Below are 11,361 nucleotides of genomic sequence, written 5' to 3' on the forward strand. Positions count from 1 at the left end.
TCGCAGAAACAATGTCCGAATAACCCAGAATATCGAGGTTATTAGACTTCTTATTAGTGAGCATGTAAACTTTATTGTCTTACATATCTACAAGACTTTTAACGGCTTTTCCAGCGGTCCATTTCTGGATTTACTTGTATATTTGCCAATTATTCCGATCACAAGCAAGGACGCGTTCATACTTGAATACACATATTGCTTCTGACAACTGAAGTATAAGGAACCGACATTATCTGATCAGTTCATAATGGTTCCTCGGACACTAGAATGTCCACCTTTGTCGCTCTTGATTTTAGTAGCAGGTGAGATAGATTACTACCCCATAATATTTTCATTCGTACTCTATCAACGTATGTCATCATAATAGAACTTATACTCCTTTTGGACGTATATCTTAGCGAAACTCGATAGAAAGAAAGCATAAGGCATCACCAAGATCCTTTATGTCAGTAGAAGATAGAAATTTGTTGGCCTACCAAAAAATATTCCGTCTTCACATTTAGTGAACTTACTCACCCTTGTCCCAATGCACATCTTATTTCATAATTGAATTTCTTGAGGAAACATACCTTATGTTAACTTCATCTATTTGACAAAACCTGACGGTTGAGTCATACATACATCATTAACTTAGTCAACACAAGAGCATGTTATAATAATAACACAAGTGTCACCACAATTTACTGAGGAAACTCTACTGAATTCCATACATCATTAGAGTTCATTATCACACAAGCCTCTACGATGATCATTCACACACATTATAAATCACAAGAAAATTATTAAGTCTCAACATTAAGTGTTGCAATGGGTATATCTTCTGAAGTTACCTGATGCATATGAACAAAGATCTAATGGAGTTATCCTTAAGATTTATGTTCATATGCTCCAGGTTCCTGATGATCACTTCATTTAGAAGTTGGAAAATATATCCAAAATCTTGATAAAAATCATCTCGGTTCTAAACCACAACACCGTTGGGCAGAAGATGGAAAAGAACTTAATGAACTATGCCACATGATTACAAACGACGTTGGTCGGAAATATAACCACAAGCCACATGTTACAGTAATATCATAATAGACATTAGACTAGCAAACTTGCCAATTTAGCATCAATGTGTGCTTCATACATTATTCACAAGGGTAATTACACAACCATAATAAAAGGAGTCAGAACATTAGTGTGATTTCATTCAGATTTCTAATAAGACTTGTTGCATCTTAATCAGAAAATTAACATTAGTGTGATTTTCATAAATTCTCCAACCAAGATTTCTCGTTGGTTCCATCTTAATTAGAGAATGAACATACATATTTTGCTTAGTTGTATATGCTATGATCTAAGTAGGAGAAGTGAACGTGATATCTCATATTAAACGAGACTTCCATTCTCCCCCTCGAAATGTGGTTTAAAACCACAATTTCGTTGCGGTCTCATTATATGCACTTCTCTTACATCTTTAATTGTAACATAGCAATCATTATAAATGATTCATTCCATGAAAAATAACTTGTTTCACCCTAGGGTGGGACTAACATTACATAATTGGAGTTGACTTAATAACATGCAAAATCATGTTATCTATTCGAGAGAGAGAGAAAAATTCTCCAATGACCAGGAGCATGATCAAACATCATCAATAAGCTGGAGATTAAGTATCTCCAAATCCTAGTGGAATAAATCCAATAGTTTTGACTTTAAACTCCATTGCATTAGTAATGAGCATGATGTCACATGCATCTTGAGACCTCTCCCAATGTTTGCCTCAACATCATGATTAACATCCTTTAACCTTAGTAGCAGAAAACTTTGGGAGATTCCTTACATGTGACAATGTTCTCCACTCTTCATGTGGGAAAATTATTTACATCAGGTTTGTCTATGCCAAAATGGAAATTTGGCATCATTATTAATGTCCATTGTTATACATAAAAAGATACATCATTATGAACATCACAGCAAAACATCAAGCATGAATTAGCCATGCAACGAGATGAATAAAAAACTTAGTTGTTCTTCTAATCCGTATTACCGTTGGACAAAAAACGGAAAATTATGTTATTCATTCATAAATTACACATGGAAATAATCAATATTGGTCGGAATATCATCAAATGTCATTATGAATTTTGCTCATTAAATCTCTAATCAAAACTTCTCATTGGTTCCATTTTGATTAGAGAGACATAAATCACATAATGACCAGCAAGAACATTAACTAAATTAATAACCATCATTAATATAAAGCTACAATATGTGCAATCCATTGTATCATAGGATATGAGGATTCATAACGCGCTTTAGACATCTTGAATTTAAAATTTGACACTTAATGGACATTGAAAATATCAATAAAAAGATTGTCAAAATTATCATTAAAATTCTCAATGACATACAATGAAACTGACATTGGAATTAACATATAAATATAAACTTACATTGGTCTAAAAATAACATTAATATTATCGCCAGAATATCATAACATTTTCAATAAATTTGGACACAAATTTTCATAAGGATTCACAAAATAACAATATTTGGAAACAACATGTACTTTGAAAAAAAAACAAATCCCCTAAACATTATTTTGAGGCTTTATGCATATTTCAATGATGCATATCGTAATAAAATGGCATGAAATGCACCATTCGAAAACTTCAGTTTTGCACAATAGACACATCGCCGCAATATTATTATGACACATAGTGCAATGCGGAAAACCAAACCATGCGACCATCATATTCTTCTTGAGGTGGCCTCGGCACATTAGAAAGAAATGCCATTAGGATGGCATCACCACAAACTTCACACTCAAATAAAGCTTCCAAATAAAATGTTTAGAAACTTAATTAAGTGACTTTAGAATGCTCAATATTCTAACATTAACACGTCAACATTAAAAAAAATACTTGAAAAGTAATTACCATAAAAGGTGCCACTAAATGACATCAACATTAATTTCACATTAAATTTTCCAAAATAAAATTTCCCGTTGGTTCCATTTTATTTAGAAAATTTAAACGTAATTATAGGCAATTTCAAACTTTTAGTGCAAAAAACATTATTATTAACTTAACAAATGCACTAAAACTGCATAAAAATTCCTTAAACATAATTTGACCTATAATAATCCATGGCTTTCTATTAATAAATTTTCATCATTTAAGGATTGCCATGAAAATCACATAAACATAAATTGTGCATTAATTTTTCTAAGCAAAACTTCTCGTTGGTTCCATTTTACTAAGAAATTAAAACACAATTAACAACATAATGTTTCTGGCAATTGTCTATCTATAACAGTGCATAAGACAGTCTTAGAATAATCATAATTACAGAAAAGCACAGAATAAAAGAAAAAAATGCGCAGGACATAATTTTCTTGGCTCAAACCGACCCACGACTACTCTTAATTCATTCGGCCCAGCCTAGCAGACAATAACAATAACCAGAAACGTTTCCTGCGAGGCTAAGTCAACATGGGCTTGAGCCCAGCTGCGAAAGGGGCCTGTTAAGCTCCGGAAGGGCCGTTCTGAGTTGCGCGTCGGCCTCGTCGTCGGATCAAGACAACGGCTCTGATCCTCCAGGGGCGGAGCAAAAAATGCACGGAATCAAAACCTAGCGGCATTTCCCCTTGTCTCCCCTGATTTCCTCGGCTACCATAGGATAGGCAAAAATGGCGGCGACGAGAGGCACGCCGGCCATGGCAGTGCGACATCCCCGTTCGTCGGAGCAGCGTGCCTGGCCTCAAGGCCGCGCGCTCCTCCGCCGAACGGCGCTAGCCGTGTCGAGCACATGGTGAGATCAGGAGCCGGTCTGCGCCGGCGACGCGCACAAGGCGCTCGGTGCCAAGGTGCGAAGGCGGCCGCCGATGCCTGTCGTTTGCTGGTCTACGACGACTTGCGCGGCGCACTGGCCACACAATATTCGCGTCCAATAGGGCGGCGCCGCTGGCCATTTCTTTCCGCCGGTCATCAATAGAGACGGCGGCGTCGTGGGATCAGTAGATAAGCCTCAAATCCCTTTCGCTTAGTCTTAATTTCAACATTTTTTGGGCTTCAAAAATTGGGGATTTGGATTTGGGGACGAACTTTGGGAATCAGGGGATTATCCTTTTCTATATGGTTCGCAATTGGGGTCAGGGTTTCATGATTGGGGGAAATTTGCCATTATAGTTTCTCATCATTTTGCAATCCCTCTCCCCTTTGCTACTAACAGAGTCAATGCCTTGTTGACTATACAATGGTAACTTGATTCGGATCAAGACGTAATTGCATCAACCATTCGCTTTATATAATCATGAACATTAAAATTATCAGAAAAACTGCTAACTAGTGAACGTAGCACTAATCATAACATATGGGTAAAATAAAATAAAATAAGAGATGCACTTGATTAATCAGGACTACCACATCATTAACCGAAACCATCAAGATTAAACATGATCATTATGGTTTATCATAGGTCTATTAGGCCATTGAGTTTGACCATATACAATTTGGCCACTTAACTTGGGATTAACGTTTGGAAGACCTAATTAGTGTTCTAGCCAGATTAGGTAGGCTCAAGATACCAATGTCAGGAAAAAATAGCCTTAGGGTAGTCAACGTAAGGGCCTAATCTCTGACTAGATCAACAACATTATGTGGAAGCGTGAGGACTTACAGGTGCTTGGAGAAATCCCATGGCGGCTGCCCGATGCAGCCCCCTGTGTAGACCATGGCTGCACCTTGTGATCTCCAGCAACAGGAGATTGTCGGGGAAGAGAAAGGCAGCAGCTGAATGATGCAGATGGCAGCAGGAACGCCGCCAGCACAGACCTTGCGGCGGCTGGCGGTGGTAGACGGTCTTCTGGTCATCAGCTCCCTCTTTTTAGGATCGGTAGTTGGACTTAGAGGTTTAACTCGTACTTATGTGTGTACTCTCCTCAAGAGGTACGTGACTCTTCTTTATATATGAGAGGGGCTGATGGGCCAGGGACCGAAACCAAACGTTGGTTCTGGGTGTGCCCGATCAGAACACCATCGTGGGAAAAGACTCCCCCTTTTCTCTCAGTCAATAACTGCCTGAGATCAATTCGAACATTCTCCCCCTTGATTGTAAGGCTAACAATTAACATAATCCCACTCTTAATAGAAATAATATACCAAAGTAAAGTGTTACAATAACCAAAGAAGTGTCACTGAACCTCGGTACTTATAGTATAGTATTCTATCTCGAAATGGATAACATTTTACTTTATGGGAGTTGGTTTATTTGACGGTCCTATTGTCTAGGATCAAAAGGCTTTCGGAACCCATGCCGGCAAAATAATCATAAAATAATGGGTGGTAAGCCTTCGATAAATGGATCCGTAAAACATACAATTCATTTTTATATACTTAACATTATTAGCTGGATCCTGGATTCTATTTTTCACAACATGTAACATATTGTCAATGGTTTTGGCAACACCACTTGACTTGTTGTTACTCGCATAGAAAACTGCGTGTTCATAATGCAGTAGGTAGTTTAGAAATGTTGTTTACCACCTTAATTTCGGGAATAAAACTTCTTGACATACAACCTGCCCAATAGCCTCTTAACATGCCACATCATTAAGTGCATTATTTCTAATGCCATCAGTGTCATTATGGAGCTTTTCCACAATATAGCTCCATATGCGAGAGTGAGGATGTTACATGATGTGGAAACTTTAATATCCACACATCTCGCAGAAACAATGTCCGAATAACCCAGAATATCGAGGTTATTAGACTTCTTATTAGTGAGCATGTAAACTTTATTGTCTTACATATCTACAAGACTTTTAACGGCTTTCCCAGCGGTCCATTTCTGGATTTACTTGTATATTTGCCAATTATCCCGATCACAAGCAAGGGCGTGTTCATACTTGAATACACATATTGCTTCTGACAACTGAAGTATAAGGAACCGACATTATCTGATCAGTTCATAATGGTTCCTCGGACACTAGAATGTCCACCTTTGTCGCCCTTGATTTTAGTAGCAGGTGAGATAGATTACTACCCCATAATATTTTCATTCGTACTCTATCAACGTATGTCATCATAATAGAACTTATACTCCTTTTGGACGTATATCTTAGCGAAACTCGATAGAAAGAAAGCATAAGGCATCACCAAGATCCTTTATGTCAGTAGAAGATAGAAATTTGTTGGCCTACCAAAAAATATTCCGTCTTCACATTTAGTGAACTTACTCACCCTTGTCCCAATGCACATCTTATTTCATAATTGAATTTCTTGAGGAAACATACCTTATGTTAACTTCATCTATTTGACAAAACCTGACGGTTGAGTCATACATACATCATTAACTTAGTCAACACAAGAGCATGTTATAATAATAACACAAGTGTCACCACAATTTACTGAGGAAACTCTACTGAATTCCATACATCATTAGAGTTCATTATCACACAAGCCTCTACGATGATCATTCACACACATTATAAATCACAAGAAAATTATTAAGTCTCAACATTAAGTGTTGCAATGGGTATATCTTCTGAAGTTACCTGATGCATATGAACAAAGATCTAATGGAGTTATCCTTAAGATTTATGTTCATATGCTCCAGGTTCCTGATGATCACTTCATTTAGAAGTTGGAAAATATATCCAAAATCTTGATAAAAATCATCTCGGTTCTAAACCACAACACCGTTGGGCAGAAGATGGAAAAGAACTTAATGAACTATGCCACATGATTACAAACGACGTTGGTCGGAAATATAACCACAAGTCACATGTTACAGTAATATCATAATAGACATTAGACTAGCAAACTTGCCAATTTAGCATCAATGTGTGCTTCATACATTATTCACAAGGGTAATTACACAACCATAATAAAAGGAGTCAGAACATTAGTGTGATTTCATTCAGATTTCTAATAAGACTTGTTGCATCTTAATCAGAAAATTAACATTAGTGTGATTTTCATAAATTCTCCAACCAAGATTTCTCGTTGGTTCCATCTTAATTAGAGAATGAACATACATATTTTGCTTAGTTGTATATGCTATGATCTAAGTAGGAGAAGTGAACGTGATATCTCATATTAAACGAGACTTCCATTCCCCCCCTCGAAATGTGGTTTAAAACCACAATTTCGTTGCGGTCTCATTATATGCACTTCTCTTACATCTTTAATTGTAACATAGCAATCATTATAAATGATTCATTCCATGAAAAATAACTTGTTTCACCCTAGGGTGGGACTAACATTACATAATTGGAGTTGACTTAATAACATGCAAAATCATGTTATCTGTTCGAGAGAGAGAGAAAAATTCTCCAATGACCAGGAGCATGATCAAACATCATCAATAAGCTGGAGATTAAGTATCTCCAAATCCTAGTGGAATAAATCCAATAGTTTTGACTTTAAACTCCATTGCATTAGTAATGAGCATGATGTCACATGCATCTTGAGACCTCTCCCAATGTTTGCCTCAACATCATGATTAACATCCTTTAACCTTAGTAGCAGAAAACTTTGGGAGATTCCTTACATGTGACAATGTTCTCCACTCTTCATGTGGGAAAATTATTTACATCAGGTTTGTCTATGCCAAAATGGAAATTTGGCATCATTATTAATGTCCATTGTTATACATAAAAAGATACATCATTATGAACATCACAGCAAAACATCAAGCATGAATTAGCCATGCAACGAGATGAATAAAAAACTTAGTTGTTCTTCTAATCCGTATTACCGTTGGACAAAAAACGGAAAATGATGTTATTCATTCATAAATTACACATGGAAATAATTAATATTGGTCGGAATATCATCAAATGTCATTATGAATTTTGCTCATTAAATCTCTAATCAAAACTTCTCATTGGTTCCATTTTGATTAGAGAGACATAAATCACATAATGACCAGCAAGAACATTAACTAAATTAATAACCATCATTAATATAAAGCTACAATATGCGCAATCCATTGTATCATAGGATATGAGGATTCATAACGCGCTTTAGACATCTTGAATTTAAAATTTGACACTTAATGGACATTGAAAATATCAATAAAAAGATTGTCAAAATTATCATTAAAATTCTCAATGACATACAATGAAACTGACATTGGAATTAACATATAAATATAAACTTACATTGGTCTAAAAATAACATTAATATTATCGCCAGAATATCATAACATTTTCAATAAATTTGGACACAAATTTTCATAAGGATTCACAAAATAACAATATTTGGAAACAACATGTACTTTGAAAAAAAACAAATCCCCTAAACATTATTTTGAGGCTTTATGCATATTTCAATGATGCATATCGTAATAAAATGGCATGAAATGCACCATTCGAAAACTTCAGTTTTGCACAATAGACACATCGCCGCAATATTATTATGACACATAGTGCAATGCGGAAAACCAAACCATGCGACCATCATATTCTTCTTGAGGTGGCCTCGGCACATTAGAAAGAAATGCCATTAGGATGGTATCACCACAAACTTCACACTCAAATAAAGCTTCCAAATAAAATGTTTAGAAACTTAATTAAGTGACTTAGAATGCTCAATATTCTAACATTAACACGTCAACATTAAAAAAAATACTTGAAAAGTAATTACCATAAAAGGTGCCACTAAATGACATCAACATTAATTTCACATTAAATTTTCCAAAATAAAATTTCCTGTTGGTTCCATTTTATTTAGAAAATTTAAACGTAATTATAGGCAATTTCAAACTTTTAGTGCAAAAAACATTATTATTAACTTAACAAATGCACTAAAACTGCATAAAATTCCTTAAACATAATTTGACCTATAATAATCCATGGCTTTCTATTAATAAATTTTCATCATTTAAGGATTGCCATGAAAATCACATAAACATAAATTGTGCATTAATTTTTCTAAGCAAAACTTCTCGTTGGTTCCATTTTACTAAGAAATTAAAACACAATTAACAACATAATGTTTCTGGCAATTGTCTATCTATAACAGTGCATAAGACAGTCTTAGAATAATCATAATTACAGAAAAGCACAGAATAAAAGAAAAAAAACGCGCAGGACATAATTTTCTTGGCTCAAACCGACCCACGACTACTCTTAATTCATTCGGCCCAGCCTAGCAGACAATAACAATAACCAGAAACGTTTCCTGCAAGGCTAAGTCAACATGGGCTTGAGCCCAGCTGCGAAAGGGGCCTGTTAAGCTCCGGAAGGGCCGTTCTGAGCTGCGCGTCGGCCTCGTCGTTGGATCAAGACAACGGCTCTGATCCTCCAGGGGCGGAGCAAAAAATGCACAGAATCAAAACCTAGCGGCATTTCCCCTTGTCTCCCCTGATTTCCTCGGCTACCATAGGATAGGCAAAAATGGCGGCGACGAGAGGCACGCCGGCCATGGCGGTGCGACATCCCCGTTCGTCGGAGCAGCGTGCCTGGCCTCAAGGCCGCGCGCTCCTCCGCCGAACGGCGCTAGCCGTGTCGAGCACATGGTGAGATCAGGAGCCGGTCTGCGCCGGCGACGCGCACAAGGCGCTCGGTGCCAAGGTGCGAAGGCGGCCGCCGATGCCTGTCGTTTGCTGGTCTACGACGACTTGCGCGGCGCACTGGCCACACAATATTCGCGTCCAATAGGGCGGCGCCGCTGGCCATTTCTTTCCGCCGGTCATCAATAGAGACGGCGGCGTCGTGGGATCAGTAGATAAGCCTCAAATCCCTTTCGCTTAGTCTTAATTTCAACATTTTTTGGGCTTCAAAAATTGGGGATTTGGATTTGGGGACGAACTTTGGGAATCAGGGGATTATCCTTTTCTATATGGTTCGCAATTGGGGTCAGGGTTTCATGATTGGGGGAAATTTGCCATTATAGTTTCTCATCATTTTGCAATCCCTCTCCCCTTTGCTACTAACAGAGTCAATGCCTTGTTGACTATACAATGGTAACTTGATTCGGATCAAGACGTAATTGCATCAACCATTCGCTTTATATAATCATGAACATTAAAATTATCAGAAAAACTGCTAACTAGTGAACGTAGCACTGATCATAACATATGGGTAAAATAAAATAAAATAAGAGATGCACTTGATTAATCAGGACTACCACATCATTAACCGAAACCATCAAGATTAAACATGATCATTATGGTTTATCATAGGTCTATTAGGCCATTGAGTTTGACCATATACAATTTGGCCACTTAACTTGGGATTAACGTTTGGAAGCCCTAATTAGTGTTCTAGCCAGATTAGGTAGGCTCAAGATACCAATGTCATGAAAAAATAGCCTTAGGGTAGTCAACGTAAGGGCCTAATCTCTGACTAGATCAACAGCATTATGTGGAAGCGTGAGGACTTACAGGTGCTTGGAGAAATCCCATGGCGGCTGCCCGATGCAGCCCCCTGTGTAGACCATGGCTGCACCTTGTGATCTCCAGCAACAGGAGATTGTCGGGGAAGAGAAAGGCAGCAGCTGAATGATGCAGATGGCAGCAGGAACGCCGCCAACACAGACCTTGCGGCGGCTGGCGGTGGTAGACGGTCTTCTGGTCATCAGCTCCCTCTTTTTAGGATCGGTAGTTGGACTTAGAGGTTTAACTCGTACTTATGTGTGTACTCTCCTCAAGAGGTACGTGACTCTTCTTTATATATGAGAGGGGCTTATGGGCCAGGGACCGAAACCAAACGTTGGTTCTGGGTGTGCCCGATCAGAACACCATCGTGGGAAAAGACTCCCCCTTTTCTCTCAGTCAATAACTGCCTGAGATCAATTCCAACAGTTCGACCTCGAGCACGAGCACGAGCGCGTCGCGTCCGTCAAGCCGCTGCCGGTGCCGCTGCCGATCAGGCCCGGCAGCCGCTTCCGCCTGGCGGAGGTCCACGGGAGGCTGGGCATGGCGATCATCCACGACTCGCCGGCGCTGGAGAGGACAGACGTGTGGGTTCTGGAGAGCGCGAGGCGGGAGCAGAGGTGGAGGCGCTGGTACCGCGTGGAGATGAACGTGCGGCCGCCGCAGAAGCTCCTGCTGCCGCACTTCGCGCACAGCGAGCATGTGCTGACGCGCGGGTATGCGCGCGGGAAACATGTTCTATACACTCACAGGTCGCGGCATGGCATGGTTCAGATCAGCGAGTGCAACAAGGGCACGCACGTTGCCACAGGGTATGTCCACCAAGCATTCGCCTATGTAGAGTCCAAAGAGCCGTTGAATGTTTATAGGCTCTGGTGACGGTGCATCTGGGTGCTAGCATCGAGCTAGGTGAATACGTTGTTGCTTGGAGGAAGAAATGTTTTCTTTCTAGGGAGACTCTATTTGTCATGTGCTTGAAAAAAACAGTTG

The sequence above is a fragment of the Triticum aestivum genome, chromosome 5A (assembly GCF_018294505.1).
Source record: "Triticum aestivum cultivar Chinese Spring chromosome 5A, IWGSC CS RefSeq v2.1, whole genome shotgun sequence".
NCBI classification, from domain to species: Eukaryota; Viridiplantae; Streptophyta; class Magnoliopsida; order Poales; family Poaceae; genus Triticum; species Triticum aestivum.